This window comes from Xenopus laevis, chromosome 1S (genome assembly GCF_017654675.1).
Source record: "Xenopus laevis strain J_2021 chromosome 1S, Xenopus_laevis_v10.1, whole genome shotgun sequence".
NCBI classification, from domain to species: Eukaryota; Metazoa; Chordata; class Amphibia; order Anura; family Pipidae; genus Xenopus; species Xenopus laevis.
The window spans coordinates 193,792,468-193,817,247 of record NC_054372.1 but is presented as its reverse complement, the minus strand read 5'-3'; the positions used below and the strand labels follow the sequence as shown (position 1 = coordinate 193,817,247).

The window sequence follows — 24,780 nt, the reverse complement described above, 5'->3', positions numbered from 1 at the left end:
TGTAGGTTGGTCTAGCCTGCAAATGCACTATTGCCTTTATAAGCTGGTCTACTTCTGCAAATGTTCTAATGCTGTGATTGTAGGTTGGTGTAGGTTGTGGAATATTGTATTGTTCTCATTGGCTATAGGTTGGTCTCTAGCCTATAAAACCTCTGTTGCCCTCATTAGCAATAGGTCGTTCCTAGTTCTGAAAATGTTGTTATGCTTTGATTGGCTATTGGTTGGTGTAGTGTGTGAGTGTTCTATTATTCTTATTGGCTGTAGTTCTGCAAATATTCCAAGGTTCTGCTTTCCACTCATAATTGCCATGTATTGGGAACTCTGCCTTGGGGCTAGTGAATCCCAGAATTAGGAACCAGTGTATGCAGTGTATTAAGTACATTATGGGGCCCATTCACTAAGTTCGAGAGAAGTAATAGAAGAAAAAATACTTCGAATTTCGAAGTGTTTTTTGGCTACTTCGACCATCGAATGGGCTACTTCGACCTTCGACTACGACTTCGAATTGAACGATTCGAACTAAAAATCGTTCGACTATTCGACCATTCGATAGTCAAAGAACTGTCTCTTTAAGAAAAAACTTCGACCCCCTAGTTCGCCACCTAAAAGCTACCAAAGTCAATGTTAGCCTATGGGGAAGGTCCCCATAGACTTGGCTATCTTTTTTTGGTCGAAGGATAATCCTTCGATCGATGGATTAAAATCCTTCGAATCATTCGATTCAAAGGATTTAATCGTTTGATCGAATGATTATTCCTTTGATCGTTCGATCGAACGAATTGCGCAAAATCCTTCGACTTCGATATTCGAAGTCGAAGGATTTTAATTTGCCAGTCGAATATCGAGGGTTAATTAACCCTCGATATTCGACCCTTAATACATCTGCCCCTAAATGAGATTACCATTATGTATGATGGGCCCGGGTGCACACGCCCAGTCCATCAGCAGAGGTAGCAAACACCAGGAAACATCAAAACAGGCCTATGACTGTGTCCCAGGGAAACACGAAACGCATCAGGCCTTGGTTCTTAATTATGGAAAATAAAATGTACGTTTTTTAACCTTTTACCATCTGACTCCGGCTCTACTACTTTGTTGGTCCAGGCCTGTGCCGGACTCTTCTGATGTTTGCTAGTGAATCCCCAAACTGCTCACAATCACTCCATTTGCGACGTGTCTCATGAATGGTCTTTCTTTCTATGCAAAATACATTTTTTTCAGAACCTGCAGTAATTTGTATTTAAGTATACAGTGTGTTGCTTTGACTTTCCCAGCTCCTCGTACGGTGACATTTCATGCCGTGTCAGTAATTTACAGTTGCCAGAGAGACTGTAAGTAGAAGACAAGACTCCATTTCCATTAATAAAGAAACCTGTGTACTCCACTGAATTAACAAGCAGATATTTCTCCTGATGTTCCTGCCCTCTGCGTCTGATAGTCTGACGCCTCCCTCACCTTCGTCTCATCATGACTCTGTAATGCAGTGATGGGCAAACAGGGACCTCTCTGTGTTAAATTATGGGATTCTGGGAGTTGTAGTCTATCAGAGGGCTTCTTGGTTGCAATAGTTTTCAAGGTTTGGACTCTTATTTCCATGTTACGGCTCTGCAGATGGTCTCTTGCTGCATGAGTTTGTACCTGTTACTTTAATTATTGATATACTCATTCTGCTCTCTGGGAATCTGCATGTAAATGACTGTCCAGCTTGTGCAATGTTCTGCGGTGCACACGCACATGTATGTTCAAGCCTTAATTAGGTTCTGGTCACAGGGATATGCAGCAAGAAAAAATTGCCATTGCCCGCGCTTAACAAGACTTAACAAGGGATTACATGAGCCGTAACAGTTTTACGGCCTTCTAAACATAGCATTTAGGGCTGGGATTAGAGCTGGGGATTATGGTTAGAAGGAGAAATTCCCAGATGAAAGGGTATGTGATAGATGTAGGAGGCTTCTGGGTGCAAAATTAGGGGCAGATTTATCAAGGGATCGAAGTGAAAATTCGAATTTGAGTCTTTTTATGGCCAAAACTGTGAAATTCGACAAGAGAATTGTTAAAATTCGGTTCACTTTTTTTAAAAAAAAAATTCTAATTTAATTTTCAAGATACACTGGCCCTTTAAGAAATGGAATTCGACTACTTGCCGCCTTAAACCTGCCGAATTGTTGTTTTAGCCTATGGAAGATGTCCTGGTATCAAGTTGGAGTTGTTTGCAGCCTTCCTGACATTCAAGTTTTTTTCGCAGAAAAAACTCGAATCGAATTTGATTCAAGTTTGCGGGTCGATCCTATTCACCCGAGTTTCAAAAATTCGATTTCTTTTTTTTTAATAAATTGCAATTGGTAGAATTTCCAGTTCATGGGGGTTTAAATAACTCCCATGAACTTGAAATTCGACCCTTGAAGTTAACTTTTATGGAAGTGGTAGAAAATGATCAGTGCAAATTCCCTGAATTTTTGTTTAAGAGGTCATCAAACTTTTTTTTGGGGTTGGACCTCTTATCTCTTGCTAATGATTTGTATATGTTAACCCGGAACTCAGAATTACAGGAAGGCCGCCTCCCATAGAATCCATTTTCAGCAAATAATTAATATTTGTAAAAATGATTTCCCTTTTCTCTGTAAAAGGAAGACAAAGCTTTGTACTTGATAATCCTTATTGAAGTGGAAAACAATCCTTTTGGGTTTAATTTAGGGATGCACCGAATCCACCATTTTTGATTTGGCCAAACCTCCGAATCCTTCGCAATAGATTCAGCCGAATACCGAATCCTAATTTGCATATGCAAATTAGCGGTGGGAAGGGGAAAACATTTTTTACTAGTTTGTTTTGTGACAAAAATTCATGCAATATACCTCCTTGCATATGCAAATTAGGATTTGGTTCGACCGGGCCGAATCCTACTGAAAAACGCAGATTCCCGAACTGAATTCTGGATTTGGTGCATCCCTAGTTTAATTAATGTTTAAATTATTTTTTACTAGACTGAAAGCATGGAGATCCAAATAACAGGAAGATCCCTTATCTGGCAAACCCCAGACTCTGGGTATTCTGGATAAGAGGTCCCATATTATACAATAAAACACTCATATCCATCACAAGCAGGAATGCCCAGTAAAGCAGATCAGCAGGGTCTGACTGGGCTGGCGGGACCCCGGGAAAAAACCTGGTTTGCTCCCAGCTGTCTGCTCCCTGCCCAAGTTTTTTATACCTGCCTCTGACCCCTCTTTCTGGCCTGCTTGTGGCAAAAAAAACTGGTGCGCAGCTCTTACCACTTCAATTGGGTTGCGGCTGGGGACCTGGAGGGGATTTTGTGATGGGGGCCCTGAGATAGCAGCCCCAGAGGGCCCTGTGCCCCCCCCCAGTCCAACCCTGCAGATCCGTATGCACCTACAATCTCACCCTTAAAGGAAAACGAAACCCCCAAAATGAATATTTAAGCAACAGATAGTTTATATCATATTAAGTGACATATAAAAGAATCTTACCAAACTGGTATATATATTTAAGTAAATATTGCCCTTTTACATCTCTTGCCTTGAGCCACCATTTTGTGATGGTCTGTGTGCTGCCTCAGAGATCACCTGACCAGAAATACTGCAGCTCTAACTGTAACAGGAAGAGATCACCTAACCAGAAATACTGCAGCTCTAACTGTAACAGGAAGAGATCAACTGACCAGAAATACTGCGGCTCTAACTGTAACAGGAAGAGATCACCTGACCAGAAATACTGCAGCTCTAACTGTAACAGGAAGAGATCACCTGACCAGAAATACTGCAGCTCTAACTGTAACAGGAAGAGATCACCTGACCAGAAATACTGCGGCTCTAACTGTAACAGGAAGAGATCACCTAACCAGAAATACTGCAGCTCTAACTGTAACAGGAAGAGATCAACTGACCAGAAATACTGCGGCTCTAACTGTAACAGGAAGAGATCACCTGACCAGAAATACTGCAGCTCTAACTGTAACAGGAAGAGATCACCTGACCAGAAATACTGCAGCTCTAACTGTAACAGGAAGAGATCACCTGACCAGAAATACTGCAGCTCTAACTGTAACAGGAAAAGATCACCTGACCAGAAATACTGCAGCTCTAACTGTAACAGGAAGAGATCACCTGACCAGAAATACTGCAGCTCTAACTGTAACAGGAAGAGATCACCTGACCAGAAATACTGCAGCTCTAACTGTAACAGGAAGAGATCACCTGACCAGAAATACCGCAGCTCTAACTGTAACAGGAAGAGATCACCTGACCAGAAATACTGCAGCTCTAACTGTAACAGGAAGAGATCACCTGACCAGAAATACTGCAGCTCTAACTGTAACAGGAAGAGATCACCTGACCAGAAATACTGCAGCTCTACCTGTAACAGGAAGAGATCACCTGACCAGAAATACTGCAGCTCTAACTGTAACAGGAAGACGTGTTGAAGCAAAAGACACAACTCGTGTGACCTAACATGTATGGTTTGTTTTTGTGCACCGTGAATCCTATGATCCTAGGATAGTTTTTAAAATTACCCAATGGCACAAACTACTAAAAACGTATATTATTATGAAAATGGTTTATTTACATGAAGCAGGGTTTTACATATGAGCTGTTTTATGCAATATCTTTTTATAGAGACCTACATTGTTCGGGGAGTATAGTTTTCCTTTAATCTGGGGCCCTCCAGTCCAATGCAGGTACAAGGCCCAGGTAGTGCAGAGTCAGCATCAAGCACAATCTGGAATGGATCAGGCTGGAGTCCCAGTGTGTAATATGATGGTGGTTGGACTCAGCCCAAGTTATCGCTTGTCCGAGCGAAGCTGGAACGTTCTGGATTGGGGATGTAGATGGCGCAGGACGCAGAGCATGTCGTTTCTGAATGATTTCATGCCATTAAAGAAACAAAACAAAAACAAAGAGAACGCACGACATAGTTTGGCAGTATCCAAAACATATATTGCCAAGTCATTTATTTCTTCTGTTGGACATGTCTTAAATAATCCCAGATGTAGTAAAGCCTGAGCACAGCCATCAGGGAAGTCTGGAGGGGGCTGCAGTGCTAATGGCAAGGTGTAAGGGCTGGGGAGACGCACCCATTACTAATTCTTATGGAATTGTGTGATATAAGAAAGTCTTCCCATTTCTAATATCTACGTATGCAAACGTGGATTATCCAACAGCATTTTATAGTCCTAGCAAAGCTATTGCTGCATATGGCTCTGTTTTCATTATTAATCCCTTGGATATCAGTGTATTTAGCAAACAGCTCTGAAACGTGTTACTGTGTATTCAGAGACAGGCATGCTCTGGGCAATCTGCCGATTTATGAAATCCTGATAATAAATAGACATTCTAGTTCTGTGTGCACCATACTTATCATTCAGACGCCACGGCCTGCTCCAGCGATATTGTTGGTGTTTAAAGATAACAGCAAATATACCTTCCTATAGTATTAACCACAAACTATGTGAAAAACCATATGTAAGGCTTCCCACACGGGCTCATTGCACACAAAAAATTTAAAGAAAACATAAAACCCTAACAAAGCTCAAATGGTTTGTAAGCTTGAAAGGCTATTGAGAGTAACTCCATGTCAGCCTCATTTGAGCAGTACTGATGATCCAAGGTTTAAAGGGGCAGTATACCCCCCTTTGAAAGTGAAAGTCACATTCTTTTTCCTGGTTCTAACAAGCACAGTCCACTGAGAAGCCCCCTGTATAAACAAACGGTTCCCTTCCCTCAGATGCAGGCTTTGTTAGGCTTCCAGATAAAGAGCAGCTTCATTACACAGAGGACTTCTCAATGGACTACCCATATGTTTTGATTTTGTTCATGACAACCAGGAAGCCTTACTTTCAATTGTGCCCTGCTAAGAGCAAGACTTATCAGAAGCAATTAGTAGTGTTACCTATTGTTTTAAAGGACAAGTAAACCTTTAAAACAAACAAATGTAAAATTGATGAGGGGGCTACAGGTATTCTAAGCACTTTTGCAATGTACATTCATTATTTATTTTCTTTTAATTCCAAGATATTAAGAGATACACATACTCTTAATATTGATGAATTTTGTTAAAACAGCGCCACCTGCTGGCCACCAGTATGACCACCAAGTTATCAAGGAAGTTGTCAGGAGTAAGGAATACAATTAGAAACCTTTCTCAAATCTTTCCTAAGTAGAAGAACATCAGAGCAGCCTCTTTCTTTCTCCTGACAACTTCCTTGACTACTTGTTGGTCAGACTGGTGGGAAACTGACCAGCAGGTGGCACTGTTGGAACAATATTCATTCATTCAACAGTACATATTTCCTTTAATATCTTGGAATTGAAAGAAAATAAATAATGATTGTAAATTGCAAAAGTGCTTAGAATAGCACCCTCGTCAGTTTTACATTCACTTATTTTAAATGTTTACTTATCCTTTAATAATTAAATATCTGATGCTCTTCTTGAGTGGTACATTGGCCTATGTTAACACAGACCGGCCATGCCATATTGCTATAAATTACACTCTGTTGTAAATTACACGCTAGATTTGTCCTGATTGTAGGCATCTTTTTACCCGTTTGTCCCTCTAGTTTCTTCTCTGCTATGAGGAGGTGAGTCTGTCTACAGGGAGTGTAGAATGATACAACAGGACCTGGGCCTAGGAGCCTCAAGGAAATCAGATCTTTAAAGCCAAAAGAAAGAATTACTGAGGATCCCAACGCTAAATCCAGTATACAGGGCTTGAAGTATATGAGGGTTAGAAGGTTGAGTTTATGATGGTGGTTAAGGACATTGGTGACTTCAAGTAACAAAGGGGACCAATGAGCCATTACCACATTGCAGAACAGACTTTGTTTTTGGTTATTAGAGGAGACCATTTTTTGCTGGTGCTACCTTAATGGATTTGCTGACCCGGCATCACTAAATAATGTTGATTATAACACCCTGCTCCTTAATATGTTTTCCTGACTATCACAGCATTGTCCATCCCTAACTCTAAGGGCTTTATTTAGAAAAATCTGAATTTTTCTGACTATTTCAATAAAAAAAAGTCCGACCTAACTAGAATCCACCATTGGACCTTAATTATTAATAAAAATGCACGATTTTATCGGATTGTGGACAAACACGAAAAAAACGAGAGAAAATCCGAATCATTATTTTTCTGGCTTTTTCCTCGAATCCGGATTTTTGTCCGAAATAGTTGGATTCCAGGGCAGACGACAGAAACTTCCAAATAGGATAGGGACCTCTCATATTGATTTATATACAACTGCAACAGGTCTGAGATGACGAATTTTCAGATTCAGACTTTTTCCATCCTTGGGGTATAATAAATCTTGAAAAATTCGAGTTTTTTTCCCCATGAAAAATTCAGATTTTGTTGTTAATTTATTGTTGTTTTGGATTCGGACTTTGATAAATAACCCCTAAGTGTTTTGTCCTCCTAATCCAAAATTTAATCCCCCACTAACTCTAAGTATTATGTCTTTCACACCTAGAATATTATCTCATGTAAGCCCTTTGGGTTATGTCCTTTTAAAGGAGAACAAAACCCTAAAAAATTAATATGGCTAAAAATTCCATATTTTATATAGTGAACTTATTGCAGGAGGCTAAAGTTTGAGCTTGTCAATAGCAGCAATGATCCAGGACTTCAAACTTGTCACAGGGGGTCACCATCTTGGAAAGTGTCTGTGACACTCACATGCTCAGTGGGCTCTGATTGGCTGTTGAGAAGCTAAGCTTAGGGCTCGTCACTAATTATCCAGCAGAAAATGACCTTCCCCTGTAATATAAACTGATGCTACAGGTTTGCTGATTATTAAATTCTGATGCTAATTGCACTGGTTTCTGTGCTGCCATGTAGTAATTATGTGTATTAATTACTAATCAGCCTTATATTGTGACATTTCTATTCTATGTGTACTGTATATTGTGAGTGGCTCCCTAAGCTCAGTAAGTGACAGCAGCACAGAGCATGTGCAGTGAATCAGCAGAAAAGAAGATGGGGAGCTACTGGGGCATCTTTGGAGACACAGATCTTTACTGCTAAAGGGCTGTGGTTGCCTTGGGCTGGTACAGAAGTACAAAACATCATGTACAATATTTCTAGCTACCTCTTTTAGTTAGGCTTTAGTTCTCCTTTAATCCAGAACATTATCCAACCCTATCACTTAGCATTTTGGTCTCCCAAAGTTAGAGCTGTCGCCCCACAGCCTATGAGTAAGTGTTCACCTTGGCACCAAACGCATTAGGCTCATACATGTCCTAATAAAGATTTTTTACATTTAATATTACTTTGGGCTACTTCACGAAACAGTAGGTCTCTCCTGATCTTTTTGTTTTTGATTGACTTTACCAAGTGATGCATAACCCTTGACTGGGGGTTTTCTGGGATATGACCACTGTGTATAACTTTGACTCAATTGGACAACTCTTTTGACCATAATTGGACTCATAACCATTGTTCTAAAGTAGAACTACACACCACGGCAATATTACGTATTTAGTTGTCACCCCACACTAACCTTTAGCACCATGTTCTTCTAACTCAAAGGATAATTCAACCCTAGCCCTTAGCATTGTGTCTTCTTAACCCAGACTGTTATCCCAGCTAAACCATTATTCCACTGTTGCTCTTAGTTTTAAGCCATCCTAAACCTCACTATATCATTCTACTAATCGGCATTCAGCACGATTAGATTATTTTACTCTGAAGCTCAGATTAAATTCCTCTGGTGCGCATTATAAATGGTATGATGAGTTTATCATTAAGGATTGTAGCAAAACCCACAAAGCTCATCATTTAGCTTTCCATGAGCAAATTCATGGGCATTACATTGTTTTATCTCGCTCACAGAAAGTGTTTACTTTGGAGCCGGTTGCTTGCTATGAGCTTGGAAATTGCTAACTGCTAACTAAACAGCGAGGAGGGGGGGCAGTAACCGGACAACTGGAGTCAGAGAAAGGCTAGCCGGGATGTTTGGGATCGTGTCCAGGGAGTCAGGAAGAAGCCTTGCCAGGGCTTAGAGTGTGGAGCCTTGGTCTAGTCACTGTGGTGCCAGTGATGCTCAGAGGTTGGTCACAAGATGTTGGTATCTTAACCCTGTCACCTTGCTACACTGTAGCTACACATAACCCAGAGGCTAGTCAGACCCGCAGCAAACTCGTGCCTCACAAGACCATTAAGCCTGAACAGTACCTTGCATTGAGTTCAGTCCCTGTCCCTACATAGTAACCAGCGTCAGCTTTAAACTACTTTGTACCCCCGGGGCTTCCCCTCTGATATACAGCTCTTTACATTTATTTGTGCGTGAAAATATTCCCTATGGGCTCAGTACATTGCAGGCAGTGTCCAGAGTTCTTCTCGGGTTTCATTATAAATGACTCTTTCTGCTTCAATATTTTCTGGTCCTACAGCATGCCATTTAATGGCAACAACACCCGTGTTTAGCACCTCGTGTGTTTTGTTTTCTCCAAACAGAACAGTTTGATTTCGGACATAGACGTTAGGATTTTTAAAAGATCTTTTTGTTAATGTAGGACCAAGCTTATCCTCAAACAATCATTTAAATATACAATTTGTCCACCAACTAAATAGATCATTTCAAGTGATATGGTCTAGGGCCAGGGATCCCCAACCTTTCTAACCTGTGAGCAACATACAGAAGTAAAAGGAGTTGGGGAGCAACACAAGCATGAAAAATGTTCTTTGGATGCCAAATAAGTGCTGTGATTGGCCATTTGGTAGCCCCTACATTGAGGCTCTGTTTGGCAGTGTACCTGGTTTTTATACATCCAAAACTTGTCTCCAAGCCTGGAATTCAAAAATAAGCTCCTGCTTTGAGGCCACTGGGAGCAACATCCAAGGGGTTGGAGATCAACATGTTACTCATGAGCTACTGGTTGGGGATTACTGGTCTAGGCGAAGGCAGGAAAACTGTGGGTAGTTGCCTGCTTGGCCCTGCAAACAATTGGACAATGCAGCGTTCCCCAACCTTTTTTGCATCATGGACCAGTTTCAACCAAGATCATTTTTATGAGGATGGGGAGGGGTTGTAGATGAATAGGTGCTTTTCAGGCTTACCAAAAAACATCAAAAAACAAACAGTATTTTGGTCCTTATCGTGATCAGTAGAAAGCTTCCTGGGCTTCGCACAGCTGTTGTCATGGCAATGGCACATCAGGGAGCTGGGATTGCAGATAATTAGGGCCTTTTTTGTTGTTTTTGCAACTATTATAGACTGCAGCTGGGACTATAGGGGGCCTAGTTCGGCACAGATTACGGTGCCCCTGGGACAATGATACATTTCCCTGTGAATGATGAAAATTTTCTGAACGATGTCAGATGAAAAATCTCTAGATGCACTATAATTCTGTGCCAACTAACCTCACGATAATTTGATAGATGTGTTGGATCGCACTAAAAATCTTAACGTCTATGGCCACCTTAACGCCATCCTGTGTTGTTTTGTTGAATCAACAATTCTGCGAGGAGGAGAAGGTAATTAGCCAGATTCTTCCTCCAAGTTAATAGTCTTTTTTATGTTTTTTTTATCTACAAACAAGAGGTACAGGCAGCCATTGTAGAACCATTATAAAGATCTTATAATCACTTTTCATGGTAGTTCTATTGAGTTAAGGATGGCGAGCCAAGGATTATAGCAACATTCCATTTTTATATCAAGTTAAAAGAGCACATGTTCAATACAGTCACCGTCTGGCTTATGAAGATCTACATAGTGGGGATTGTATCACTTCCAGAGTGCACCTTAAAAACAATGTTTGTATCTAATTGACTGGGTGCAAGTCTGGTGCACCTGTTGACGGAATGCTCTGTGGAAGCCTGGAGTTACCGGCAGGTCTTGGGTAGCTCTATCTCCAAGGTGTCCAGAGTCATCATATAGGCAGCACTGACACATCTTGACTCAAGTACCTCAATCAATTTCATCAATGTGCATTCTCCATTACTTCCATTTGTGGATCAGTTTGTAAACGAGTCCTAAAATCTTATCTGAACCTCAACACAGAACAAAGGAACCTTTTTGGTCACCAAGCTGGATCCACTTCAAAGCCAACAATTTTGGGGTGTGATAAATCTAAAGGAAGGCTCTCCAACTAGTAAATGGAAACTCACCACATCAAGGAAGAGGCCCAGGTGCACCGCCCTGAGCCCTCATCACGGGGAGCGTACAATCCGAAATTTCTTTGGAGCAGGCACTCAATAAAGGCAATCTTCCACCAGGCACTTAAATCAAAGTGCACAAAGTCCACAGCCTAATTTTTGGGTCTAATCCTCATATCATGAAAGTTCAAATTTTGCTCTGTTGAATATTACTGACTAGACTGTCAGTGTCTTTGGAGTGGAACTTCACCAGCAACTGAAGGGCTGCAGACTGGGCAGCATTACTGTAAAGAGTTATTGGCAGTTTGGCACCACCTTCTTCTTCTTTTGTCCCTTTTGTCATCCTCTGGCTCTACTACTCCTCCACTATCCAAACATATCCTACTTCATTAGCTCTAAAGATCCTAGGAGTGACCCCACTTTTTTTTGTTCCGTTTGTCATCATCTGGCTCTACTACTCCTGCATTCTCCAAACATGTCCTATTTCAATAGCTCTAAAAAACCTAGGAGTGACCCAACCTAGGCCTATGCCCAGGTCTTATGGAGCAGTGGGCAGTTATTTGCAATTTTGGTCATCCACTTGTTACTCTGCTAGATGCTGGGGGCACTGATACCAGTTGTGCAGCCAAAGTGTGTTATCTTGCCCATGTTGTGCTCTTGTTATTCATATAATTATATGTTGGCTCATAATACTGCGTAAGGGGCAGATTTATTAAGGGGCAGATTTACTAAGCTCGAGTGAATTTTTGAAATTAAAAAAGTTCGAATTTCGAAAGTAATTTTTTGGGTACTTCGACCATCGAATAGGATACTACGACTTCGAATTGACTTCAAAATTCAAATTTGAATTTTCAAATTCTTTTTATGGTCAAAACTGTTAAATTCAACTAGGGAATTATCCAAACTCAATTTGAGTTTTCGAATAAAATCTAATTTGATTTTCGAGATTCATCATTCTCTGTAAGGATTCAAATTCAACTATTCGCCAAACCTGCCAAATTCCTGTATAAGTCAATGGGAGAGGTCCAGTGACCAATTTGGAGATGTTTGTAGCCTTCCTGACATTCAAGTTTTTCTCGGAGAAAAAACTCGAATCGAGTTTGATCGAATTTTTTTCGGGTCATTTAAATTTGTCCGAGCCTTTAAAATTCGATTTTATTAATACATTTCCCCCAGTCGAATATCGAATTTAAGGGAGTTTAAAAAAAACTCATGTAAATTGGAAATTCGACCCTTGATAAATGTGCCTCTAAATGTTTTTCCTTCCAAATCATTAGTGGAGCAAGTTAAATGTGGGCTCCTACCAGCCGTTATCAATTATAACTCCCTGCATCCTCAGGGGCCACAAGTATGATATCCCTGTATTGATTCCTTCTGGCTGTTTATTTTACTTGGCCGTCGAGCACTCACATGCCATATAATCAGAACCTACGAGAATTGGAGGAAAAGGATTTCTTTTTCTCAATGTAAAGACAAACAATAAAGTTCTTAAGAAAAGCATTTAAATGTGTCTGCGTCTTTGCCTTATCATTTAATGATCCTTCCCACCCCGACTCTGGCCTATAAAAGCGCTATTGTGCTGCTATTACAATGACTAATGGCACATTTATATATACAAAGGTAAAGTCAAGTGGCTCCTTTTCCCCTTAGATTATTTTATTTCTTTGTGCTGGCAACACAATTGTGTGCATGTGTGGTTTCATTTCTCCAGAGCTGGCAGCGTATAGACTTCTTTACTAGATTGTGAGCTCAAGAGCAGGCATTATTCAGCTAGCAGGTGGCCGCTCACAGGAAGTGACATCATGTCTGCCTGAAGAGCTTACGTTTTGTTTGCCCAGAGGGTGGGACTGAATTGAGACTGCATTCATTTCTACAGAATGCTGTGATACTAGTAGCAAAAATAATATCCTAATATAGAGGAAATCCCATAATCTAAATGACAAGGGCAGAATTATACAAGGGGCAATTCTAGCAATTGGTCATTATGGACCTTAATACCATTTAAAACAACATTTTTGATCATTTTTATACAAGTGTGGGACCTGTTATCCAGAATGCTCGAGACTTTAAGGGATTTTCTGTAATTTGGATCTTCATACCTTAAAGGGGTTGGTTCACCTTTACGTTAACTTTAAGTATGTTATGGAATGGCAAATTCTAAGCAACTTTTAAATTGGTCCTCATTGTTTATTTGTTATAGTTTTTAAATTACTTTCCGTCTTCTTCTGACTCTTTCCAGCTTTCAAACGGGGGTCAGTGACCCCATCTAAAAAGAAATGCTCTGTAAGGCTACAAATGTATTGTTATTGCTGCTTTTTATTACTCATCTTTCTATTCAGACCTCTCCTATTCATATTCCATGAATATCAATGCCTGGCTGCTAGGGTAATTTGGACCCTAGCAACCAGATGGCTGAAATTGCAAACTGGAGATCTGCTGAATAAAAACCTAAACAACTCAAAAAACCCAAATAATAAAAAATTAATTGCAAATTGTCTTAGAATATCCCTCGCTTCGTCATACTAAAAGTTAATTCAAAGGTGAACAACCCGTTTAAGTCTACTGGAAAATCATATAAACATAAATTAAACCCCAATAGGCTGGTTTTGCTTCCAATAAGGATTAATTATATCTTAGTTGGAATCAGGTGCAAGCTACTATTTTATTATTACACAGAAAAAGAAAATCTGGATTATTTGATTGTAATAGTCTATGGGAGATGACCTTGCCATAATTCGGAGCTTTCTGGTTAACAGGTTCCCGGATAACGGATCCCATACCTGTAGCTGTAGAGTATTTGGATGCAAACACTTGTCTGGTGGGAGGATCTTCTTGAGCCATATATCTTGTAACACTGCATCCAGTATGTATATAATAATAATAATGTCTATAGGCTTCCTATAAGCTAAATTAGCTCATTCACTAAATGAGAAATGATCTGATATGAGGATATAATATGTATGATATCTAGGACTCAAAACAGCTGTAAATCTGCTGAAAATTATTTGATCTCTTAAAGAAAATCACTTAATTGGAAGGTGACACTGTAATAACCAAAGGCTATAAAACGATTCACTTATTACACAAAGGGGCAGATTCATTAAGGGTCGAATTTCGAAGTTAAAAATACTTCGAAATTCGACCCTCGAATTGAAATCCTTCGACTTCGAATATCGAAGTCGAAGGATTTAGCGCTAATCCTTCGATCGATCGATCGAAGGATTTTTCGTTCGATCGAACGATTAAATCCTTCGAATCGAACGATTCGAAGGATTTTAATCCAACGATCGAAGGAAAATCCTTCGATCAAAAAAAGGTTAGCAAACCTATGGGGACCTTCCCCATAGGCTAACATTGACTTCGGTAGGTTTTACCTGCCGAAGTAGGGGGTCGAAGTTTTTTTTAAAGGGAAAGTACTTCGACTATCGAATGGTCGAATAGTCGAACGATTTTTACTTCGATTCGTTCGATTTCGTTCGAATTCGAACGAATTTAACCAATTCGATGGTCGAAGTACCAAAAAAATACTTCGAAATTCGAAGTATTTTTCATTCGAATCCTTCACTCGAGCTTAGTGAATCTGCCCCCAAGTGTTGTGGACCTTGTGGCAGATATGATGGAGTATAATAGAAACCGGAGAGTCTTCAAATGTGAATAAAGTCGTTTTTATTGACGCACTACGTTTCGGACCCATTGGGTCCTTCCTCGAGTACTTGCACCAGAGGAAGGACCCAAGGGGTCTGAAACATGTAGTGCGTCAATAAAAACGACTTTATTCACATTTGAAGACTCTCCGGTTTCCATTATATGTCATGTTACTGCAGTGGAGATGGCTACTCCAAACCTGTTGAAGAGTCAGACTATTAAGTCATTTGGAGTGGGAATAGAAATTTGAATCCATTGTGCAGATATGATGGGTCTGCTCTACAGGTGTCGGCATTTATTGCCCAAAAAATACACAAAACACACATTTTAAGGTCCTGTATTAGAAAATCCACCATCTGCTGGTTATTGTATCCCTTCTGCACAATGTTATTTTCCCTGAAAATAGGATGGTGGGCACCAGGGCTGCCATCAGAAATCATGGGGCCTCATACAACAACATTTTCTGGGCCCACTGGTCCCTGCCCCCCCCCACCAGCCCCAAACCCCACCCCAGATCTCGCCCACCCCACAGTAAAAAGGCCCCACAGACAACACCCCCCCCCCCACACACACACAAGTTATAAAAGTGTTCAGGACCTCATTATGAGTTAAAAAAAAACATTGGCAGCCGGAGTCTCCCATAAAAGTTTTCAAAAAAAACATTGGTGGCCAGGGCCCCCCTATAAATTAAAAAAAGAACATTGCCGCCAGGGGCCTATATTACATTGGTGGCCAGGGGTTTGAATTAAAAAAAAAACCAAGAAACACATTGGTTTTCAGTGGAACTTACGGTAGGCTCCTTTCATGGCTTTGGGACTTCAACTTTGAGTCTTTTCGTGTCTTCAGCTCCGTTCATGGCTTCGGGACATCGGATCTTCTGCTTTCTGGACTTCAGCGGTTCGTCGCTGTCAAGGGGGGTCTGGCTAATTTGAAAAGTGCAGCACAACTGGGCCCTCTTTAGGCCCGGGCTAAATGTGCCCCCCTGATGGCGGTCCTGGTGGGCACTTGTAGAGGACTCCCCAAACAAGACCCATTAGATAACTGTCTATGTACAGTACTTCTGCCCTGAACTCAGTGTTGTAGAAGAAGCTCACTGACACACAAGCTACTTGACAAAGGGCTGTTTTCCATGGTTTGGGTCAGGGCTCCTGGTTCCAGTGGAAGCAAAATTAAAGGCTACAGCATCCCCGGGAAATTTGTGTTAATTACTTTGTGGCAATAGTTTGGTGAAGGATCTTTTTTGATTCAGTACAATAATGCCACTAGGCACAAAGCCAGGCTCATTAAAATAGGGTTTGCTAAGACTGTAGAGGATGAACCTGACTCCACAGAGCCCTGATCTCAACCCAACAGAATCCCTGTGGATTGAATAAAAATCCCATCTTTGAACCAGGCCTGATACCCAACATCAGTGCCCAACCCCAGTAATGCTCTTGTGGCTGAATGGGAGCATATCCCACCAACAATGTTCCAACATCTACTGGGAACCTTCCCAGAAGAGCAGGGGGTGTTATAGCAGCAAAGGAGGGGGCCGCTTCATATTAATCCCCTTGGTTTGGGAATGAGATTTTGGGTAGGCAGGTGCCAGATAATCTGTGCAGGGTAGTGTCTATGTATATATACCCCAGATATCATGACTTGTATGCCAGTAATCCTAAGGGTCAGGGCACACGGCAGATTCGGGAAGATTAGTTGCCCAGCGACAAATGTCCTCTTCTTCGGGGCAACTAATCTCCCTGAACTGCCTCCCCTGCCTTCCTGCCGGCTAAAATGTAAATCGCCGGCGGGAAGGAACCTCCGTTCCCTTCCAAGCTCCTCGGGCTACTCATTCATTGCCTCCTTCCATGTGAAGAAATGGCAGGGAAGTAACTATAGAGAAGCAGACCCTGCGGCTGCAGGGGGTATTCGGGCCCCATGAGGCCCTAATTCAAACACAGTTTCAATAAATATTAGTAAAACAAGTCAATATTTTGCTATCAGCCCAGTAATAACTAGTTACGCCACTGAGCAATGGGGATATCCCACTACAACCCACACACATTTCCAGATCTTTTCAAGAGGAGACAGAACACACTTTGCCGTTTGGAAAACATGGAAACTGCAACTAATCATTAGAAAGCAGGAGAGGGGCATTAACTTTTTCCTACCGCAAATGAATGAACATTTTCCCAATATTTCACTTAATCTTAGCACCTCCATAAATGTCCCTTTGGAAATATCTGTTTTTACTCTCTTCTTTGGAACAGGAACAGCATTCATTTAAAAAATGGAGCAAAAAAACACTCTTTTGATCTCTGAAATACATGAGTGACAAAACCAATGTTAGTGGGATATAGTCGTCCCTTAAACTGCTCTCTCTTCACTTCCTCCTCCTGTCGAACCACAATCTGGACTTTCCAAATATTCACCCCCAAAACAACATTTTTGTGCAATATACATAGAAAATACTAACAGATTTTTATTTTTACAGTGTTATAAGTTAAAGGGATCCTGTCAAAAACATGTTTTTTTCAAAACGCATCAGTTAATAGTGCTGCTCCAGCAGAATTCTGCACTGAAATCCATTTCTCAAAAGAGCAAACAGATTTTTTTATATTCAATTTTGAAATCTGACAGGATGGAACTGCTTTCTGTCAGGCTGTTGTTTCTCCTACTCAATGTAACTGAATGTGTCTCAGTGGGACCTGGATTTTACTATTGAGTGTTGTTCTTAGATCTACCAGGCAGCTGTTATCTTGTGTTAGGGAGCTGCTATTTGGTTACCTTCCCATTGTTTTTTTGTTTGGGGGTGATATCACTCCAACTTGCAGTACAGCAGTAAAGAGTGATTGAAGTTTATCAGAGCACAAGTCACATGACTTGGGGTAGCTGGGAAATTGATAATATGGCTAGCCCCATGTCAGATTTCAAAATTGAATATAAAAAAATCTGTTTTGCTCTTTTGAGAAATGGATTTGAGTGCAGAATTCTGCTGGAGCAGCACTATTAACAGTATCCCTTTAAAGGAAACAAAAGTTTCTAGGTTAAATATTGATTTTCAGTTTCCATTGTTTACACCAACTTATTATGCAAAGTATTACACTCAATCCTTAAAGGGGTTGTTTTGCCTTTTAATTAGCTTTTAGTATGATGTAGAGAGGGATATTCTGATACATTTTGCAATTGGTTTTCATTTTTTATTATTTGTGGTTTTTGAGTTATTTAACTTTTTATGCAGCAGCAGCTCTGCTGTTTGCAATTTCAGAAATCTGGTTGTTAGGGTCTAAATTACCCTAGCAATGATGCATTCATATAAATAAGGGTTTGTAATTAACAGTAGCAATAACTATAAATGTGTAGCATTACAGACTTAGAATTAACCATTCAATGATATACTAAAAGGTAACCTTAAGTTAAAGTACAAATACCAAATTAATGCAGGTGCTGCTAGATTAATTGATACATTAAATACTTGGGGCGAATTTACTTAGCTCCAAAGTTGCGCCAGCGTTGGCTTCGCCGCACTTCGCCAGGTGTAGAGTCGCTAGGGCAAATTCACGAAGATCCGAAGTTGCACACAAGTTACCGATCGTTTGCGAAGTTGCGCTAGTGAGGTTACAATCAGCAATTCGAAGTTACGCTAGCGATGGCAAATTTGCATACGGCGTGCAGTTAATGACGTATATGTTGCAGGAAATACATTATATTACGCAAGCCTGGGAAACCTTCATAAAATAAAATAAAGTTGTTAATTTGCCCTATACATGTGCCCAGTGTATAGTTTAGGTGCCGAAATGTAGGGGGGAAGGAGGGTACCCCTAAAAAACATATGATCATGATCACCCTTAAAAAAGTAAAAGACGCCAGTGTTTTTTGGGACTTAGAAAAAATGTAAACTTTTTTTTAAGCAAGTCCTATCTACTCTATTGCACTTTGCCTGGTCTGAGGTTGCAATGTAAAGTCTGGCGCAAGAAGTAACGTTCACGAAAATCCGCAACTTAGTAAATTAGCGTAGGCAGGGGCTCTTCGCCAATGAGGCAAGTTAAAGCTGTCGCCTCAGGCGGCAATGCCCCTCTGCATTCACAACTTGTGTGTCTTTTTCTCAGTATCTATTGAGGTTGCCGGTTACCTCTATCACTGGGCACCAAGTGGATTTGGATTTATCTGAAAAGACATGTGTGCGGGAGCAATCATACAATTGTACTGAGCGCCCCACTAGGTACCAGGGGCGGCAAAAATGCCACTCCTGGTATTTTAAGAGCCGAATTTCCGGTTTTCAAACCGGAAATTCTGCTCTTCGTGCATAGTTAGGCTCTCTGCTCTAGTGTACTGGTCCTCTCTACCACCCTCGTGGACCCCCTCAGGCGCAATAAGGTAAGCGCACGGGGGAGGGGGGCGGCAGCAACTGCTGCTGCCTCAGGCAGCGGAGGGGCCATGATCGCCCCTGAGCCTAGGTACGTCCCTTCACCAAAGCACAACTTCGCCTGCCGTAAGGGTGCCAAGTAGCGATAGAGTAGGTCCACTTCCCTTGCGAATTTACGCCAGCACCCATTAGTAAATCGCCAAAGTGGGAAAATGATGTAACACTGGCAAATTTTCGCTAGCGTTAGCCACATCGCCCTTTAGTAAATTTGCCTCTTGGTCGCTTATATTTTTACATATTTCCATTTTTACAAACGTTCACCAAGTAGTACATGTGGTTCGGGTGCCGAAGCCCCAAACCTGTCGCTAACTTAAACACAGTCTTAAGATTCAGGTGCACTGACCGCTCTCTGTTGGAGGTCTGGGTGCTGCGCCCCGAACCCGTAGCTTAGGCGAAACACTTTACATTGCAAATCCGCCTTGGGCACGCACTCCAGTGAGTTCACGGACGCAGTATAAGATCAAAGGAAAGTCTTTATTTCACAACAGGTAACACCTTACGCATTTCGTATGTTTCCACGCGTAGTCATGACTACTAAAGACTTTTCCTTGATCTTATACTGCGTCCGTGGAGTCACTGGAGTGCGTGCCCAAGGCGGATTTGCAAAGTGAAGTTAAAGTACCTCTTTAAAGCCCCAGTGAGTTGATGTCCTAGTGGAACTTGAAATCAAATTTAACTAACAAATGTTTTATTAATGTTTTGTAATGGGTCCAAATCAATTAAGCAAGGGGTCTAAGATTTGTGATGCCCAATATTTTAATTAGGCTATTATAGGGAGAAATTTCACATAATAAAAAGGAATGTTGGAGACCCACATTTAGAGGGTGATCCATTTTTGCACCGATATTTTAAGAAAGTTATTTCCTATCATATGCGCAGAGGCAAATATTAAGCACTCGTGGGCCACTTTCATCAGGAGTCATTTGTCCTACAAGATTGGAATGTGTCGGGAAACCAGAGAACCAGCAGTAAATCCACAAAACAGGCTCAACCAGTGATTCAGTTGGAATTGTAGCCAAAATCTCATTTCTTATGCTAAAATGGTAACTAATGATATAAATCGGAGCCTGCCACTTTAAGGGGCAGATTTATCAAGGGTCGAATAGTAAATTAGAATTCGAAATTCCGAGTGTCAAAATTCACACATTCAAATTTTAATCCCCCTATGTCAATGTGAATGTGAGATTTATTACACCTCGACCATGGAAAACGTCCTAATTCAAATATTCTCCACCTAAAACCTTCCGAGTTCATGTACAAGCCAATGGCAGAGCTATTTGGAGATGTTAATAGCCTTTCTGACAATCAAGTTTTTTTGGGGGGGAGAAAAACTTGATTCGTACGAATCGAATCCAATTCGAATTTTCGGGTTGGAACCATTCAATCTAATATTAGACATTCAAATTTTTTCTTAAAGGACAAGGAAAGGCAAAAAAATAAAATCCCGTTTTTACTTTCTTTAATGAAAAAGAAACCTATGTCCAATATACTTTAATGAAAAAATGTCTACAGTTTTTATAAGAAACCTGACTGTATGAAGTGAAATTCTCCCTTCATTTACTGCTGTGAATAGGAATTGTCAGACGGTCCCTAACTGCTCTGCAGGGAAACAATCATACTTATGAACAGCAGGGGGAGCCCCCGCCTTACTTCCCAGCCATGCAGAACTCAAGCAGCTTTGTCTGTTTCCCTGTAGAGCAGTCGGCGACTGTGTAGAGATTTGTTTTGGATTTTATTTTTGCATTTACATCACCTTTACTGTTTCCAACTCCAGCTGCAGGGACAAAGATCATGGAGCCAGATTTAAACAGATAAACTGGGATTCTATTTGGAGGATACTTTGATGCAGCCACTGGTTATGGAGAGTTGGAGAAAGTTTGTATTAAAGGACATGTAAACCCTATAAACCCTTACCATGTCTTTAGGTTGGGCACATATTCCCCACACAAAATGCATCATTGTCTCTGTATTGGGTCAGATAGTATCTGTATCCCCTCCATAGCTGCACTGTAGTGTTTTCCTGAATGCAGGATCTGCTTAAACCAGGCAGCCATTTTCTATTGGCTACATCATCATTTATATTTGTATATCCAGCCACACCTGATGACCGTGCTCAGAAGTATATTTTGATAATGTAACTTTATTAGCAAGAATGTGTAATCCTACTCACTCCTACATGTAATCCCACTCACAAATGCATAATCCTGATCACTCATATGCATAATCCCACTGATACTTGTAATCCCACTCATGTGTACATATAATACCATTTACTCATATGCATAATCCCACTCATACTCATAATCCCATTCACTCATATGCATAATCCCATTTACTCATATGCATAAACACACTCATACTCATAATCAAATTCACTCATATGCATAATCCCACTCATATGAATAATCCCACTCATATGAATAATCCCACTCACTCATATGCATAATCCCACTCATACTCATAATCCTATTCACTCATATGCATAATCCCACTCATACTCATAATCCCACTCACTATTATGCATAATCCCATTCATACCTGTAATCCTATTCACTCATACATGTGAGTGAGTGATATTATGAGTATGAGTGGGATTATGCATATGGATGAGTAGGATTATGTATATGAGTGAGTGGAATTATGCATGAGTGAACGGGATTATGCACGAATGAGTGGGATTATGCATGAGTGAGTGGGATCAAACATCCTTAATGTTAACCTTTTAACAACCAGAGTGGCAGTTATCTAAAGATTTCAAAGATTTCAAAGAGGCCGTTTAAGAGTGGGATTATGCATATGAGTGAGTGGGATTATGAGTATGAGTGGGATTATGCATATGGATGAGTAGGATTATGTATATGAGTGAGTGGAATTATGCATGAGTGAACGGGATTATGCACGAGTGAGTGGGATTATGCACGAGTGAGCAGGATTATGCATGAGTGAGCGGTATTATGCACAAGTGATCGGAATTATGCACATGTGAGCAGGATTATTCACGAATGAGTGGGATTATGTTATGATTATAACAACCAGAGTGGCAGTTATCTAAAGATTTCAAAGAGGCCGTTTACTGATTAAATTTTTATGGGGGGTTACATGTCCTTTAAACAATAAAAAACGATAAAATCCACATTAGATTACATGACAACACAGGACCCAGTACAGTCTGTATATTCTGATTATTAATCAGTCTTGCTGTATTGGCTTCTGGCAGATATTATTTGACTTGTGCTGTTTTGATCATTTATGACGATCCCTAAGCAGCTCAGACCACACTGAACATGTGCACAGTCTTAGTCTTGCAAAGATGTATAACAAAGTTACAAGATGGTGACCCCCTGTGGCCAACTTTGAAAGCATAAATCATTTGTTTGATTAGTTTTGTGGTGCAGTAAGTTCATGTTTATGTTTAGTATACAAAATACAGCATTTCTAGCCTTATTCTATTTTACACTTTCCTTGTCCTTTAAATAACCTCCTAGTCGAATTGTGAATATATTAGAATTTTAAAAAAATTCACATGAATTTGAAATACAACCTTTGAAAAACGGGCCTCTAAATAAGTGGTATTTGGTGTAACATTGGCTTCAAGGGTTTCACATTGGGGAACATTCAAAGTGGAATGTTAAAGTGGAGAAAGATGATTGAGTGGAGTCCCAGAAATGATTATATTGCAGTTATTTTGGTGGGAAATAAGGGACTGAATTAGTATTTTGGCTGTACTGTTGGGTGAGATTTTGCACTGCTGTGTGCGTGAAGCCTGCAGAGTTTGGCAAGGGTTTAATTGAGAATTCTAAAAGAGTGCGGAGCCTTGTTAAAGAGAGCGGCGCGCTCAGGTTGATGTGTACATAGAAATTCATGTTATTGCCGCTGCCATGGAGGAATCTCTGGCTGCTGAATGAATGAGTTTAGCATCTTGAACTTCATCTTTCCTCTTCATGGGCTGAGCTCCTTTGTTTTGCTGGTCCTTGTGTTGGAGCTCACATGTACCATCAGAAAACCCATATCCCTGCCAATGTTATTCTAGAAATCTGAATCTTTGGCAACTGCAGAGCAGCTTGGAGCTCGGTCAATTCAAGCCGTAACACTCTATTTATTAACATAAAAAAAACGTATTTTAATACACGTAAACAAAATCTCGGATATCAGCGTGAATTGGCAAAGTCCTAAACATGACACACTGAGTGAGTGGGCTGCTAATGTTTTCTCAGTATTTTTATGTAAGCCCCAAATTTAACTTGTGTGGAGATCCTTCCACCTACCTCATTATGCCGATTTCATTAAATACCACAGTTAATGAACGTTGTTGAAATCATATAGGAGCAGAACAATACTTCCCACTCTCCATTTGTAAACGTTATGGGCCCTGCACAGAGAAAATTATACTATTACTCATTATTATATACTGCTTCATTATTATAATTAGCCCCCATACCTGGAATCCAAATGTAGAGCTACACACAACAGAGTGTCAGACTTTCTGGGGGTGGTGGTGGTCTTCATTGAGCCTCATCATTGAGCCATTGATCCTTCCCATTACCTATTTTTGTGGTCAGACTTGAAGTTTGTTGAGCTCATTATGACATATACCCTTTTTTAATCAATCAGGTTGCATTTGGGCAGTTTTAACGTTAGGAGGAGTGGGCAGCAAACCAACCCCCCAACAAGAACAGTCATCTCCTCTTGCCAAGCAGAGTCTTCTACTGTTCCTGGTTCTCTCCAACTTGACTGATGCCCCAGATCGTCCCAATCCTTTTTAGACAATCTGTTACATTCTTCAGGAACACACAAGGTAGGAATCTGGGATAGTATTTGGTACTGTTTGGAGTAGCCAATTGGTATCTAGTAAAGTCTAAAGCAGCAGGATTATTTTGAGTTTTTTTGTACTGAAGAAGCTGGATGAGAGGTGAAACATATTCAAGAAAACTCCGAAAGTTCTTCTGCTTTAGACTTAACTCTCCTAGATCCTGTATATCCTGACTTGGACAAATGAGAATCTCCATAGACAGTAGCCAATTAGCGTTCTGAAGCACCGTAATGCTTTTAATATTTTAATTGTCTTATCATAGGTACAATAGTATTAAGTATGTTATCAAGTACCACTACAGAATAGTCATGCTTTGAGAGGTTTTAGATATCAGAACCTTTGTGCAGTTTCATCCTAATGATTTCATTTATTTGTACGTAATACTACTACAGGAACAGAGAAAATGGTCCCAGAGTACTAATGGGTTTTGATCTTTCTTTAAGACAGTTCGGTTTCACCCACCCCAAATCCTCACTAGTTTCAGATAAATTTCAACAGTTTGAACACGGCTCTTTGTGAGCAGCAAAAGTCCGATCAGGCGACTCTTCTGCTATACACATTATTGCAGCAAAATAGCAACGTGAGGACTTGTGTCCTGGAGCGGACTGACATGGAAAACCTGGTAAGTATCTTAGCTCCCCCCAAAGTAGATCTGTTACTTCTACCCAATGCCGCCATAAGTGAACCTTCTGACAGTGGCATCTTTCTTCTGAAGCATTGTTTGTGTCTTAAAAACTGGGTTTGGGGTTAGGGGTGTTGTCATTGACCCTTACTGATCAGTATGTTCTTGTCCAACATGCCTCTCTCT

General features: G+C 40.6%; 1 pseudogene; it reads left to right on the top strand.

Moving 5' to 3' along the window:
• LOC108705483 overlaps window positions 1–24,780 on the top strand; it is a 214,721-nt pseudogene that overhangs the window by 15,662 nt on the left and 174,279 nt on the right.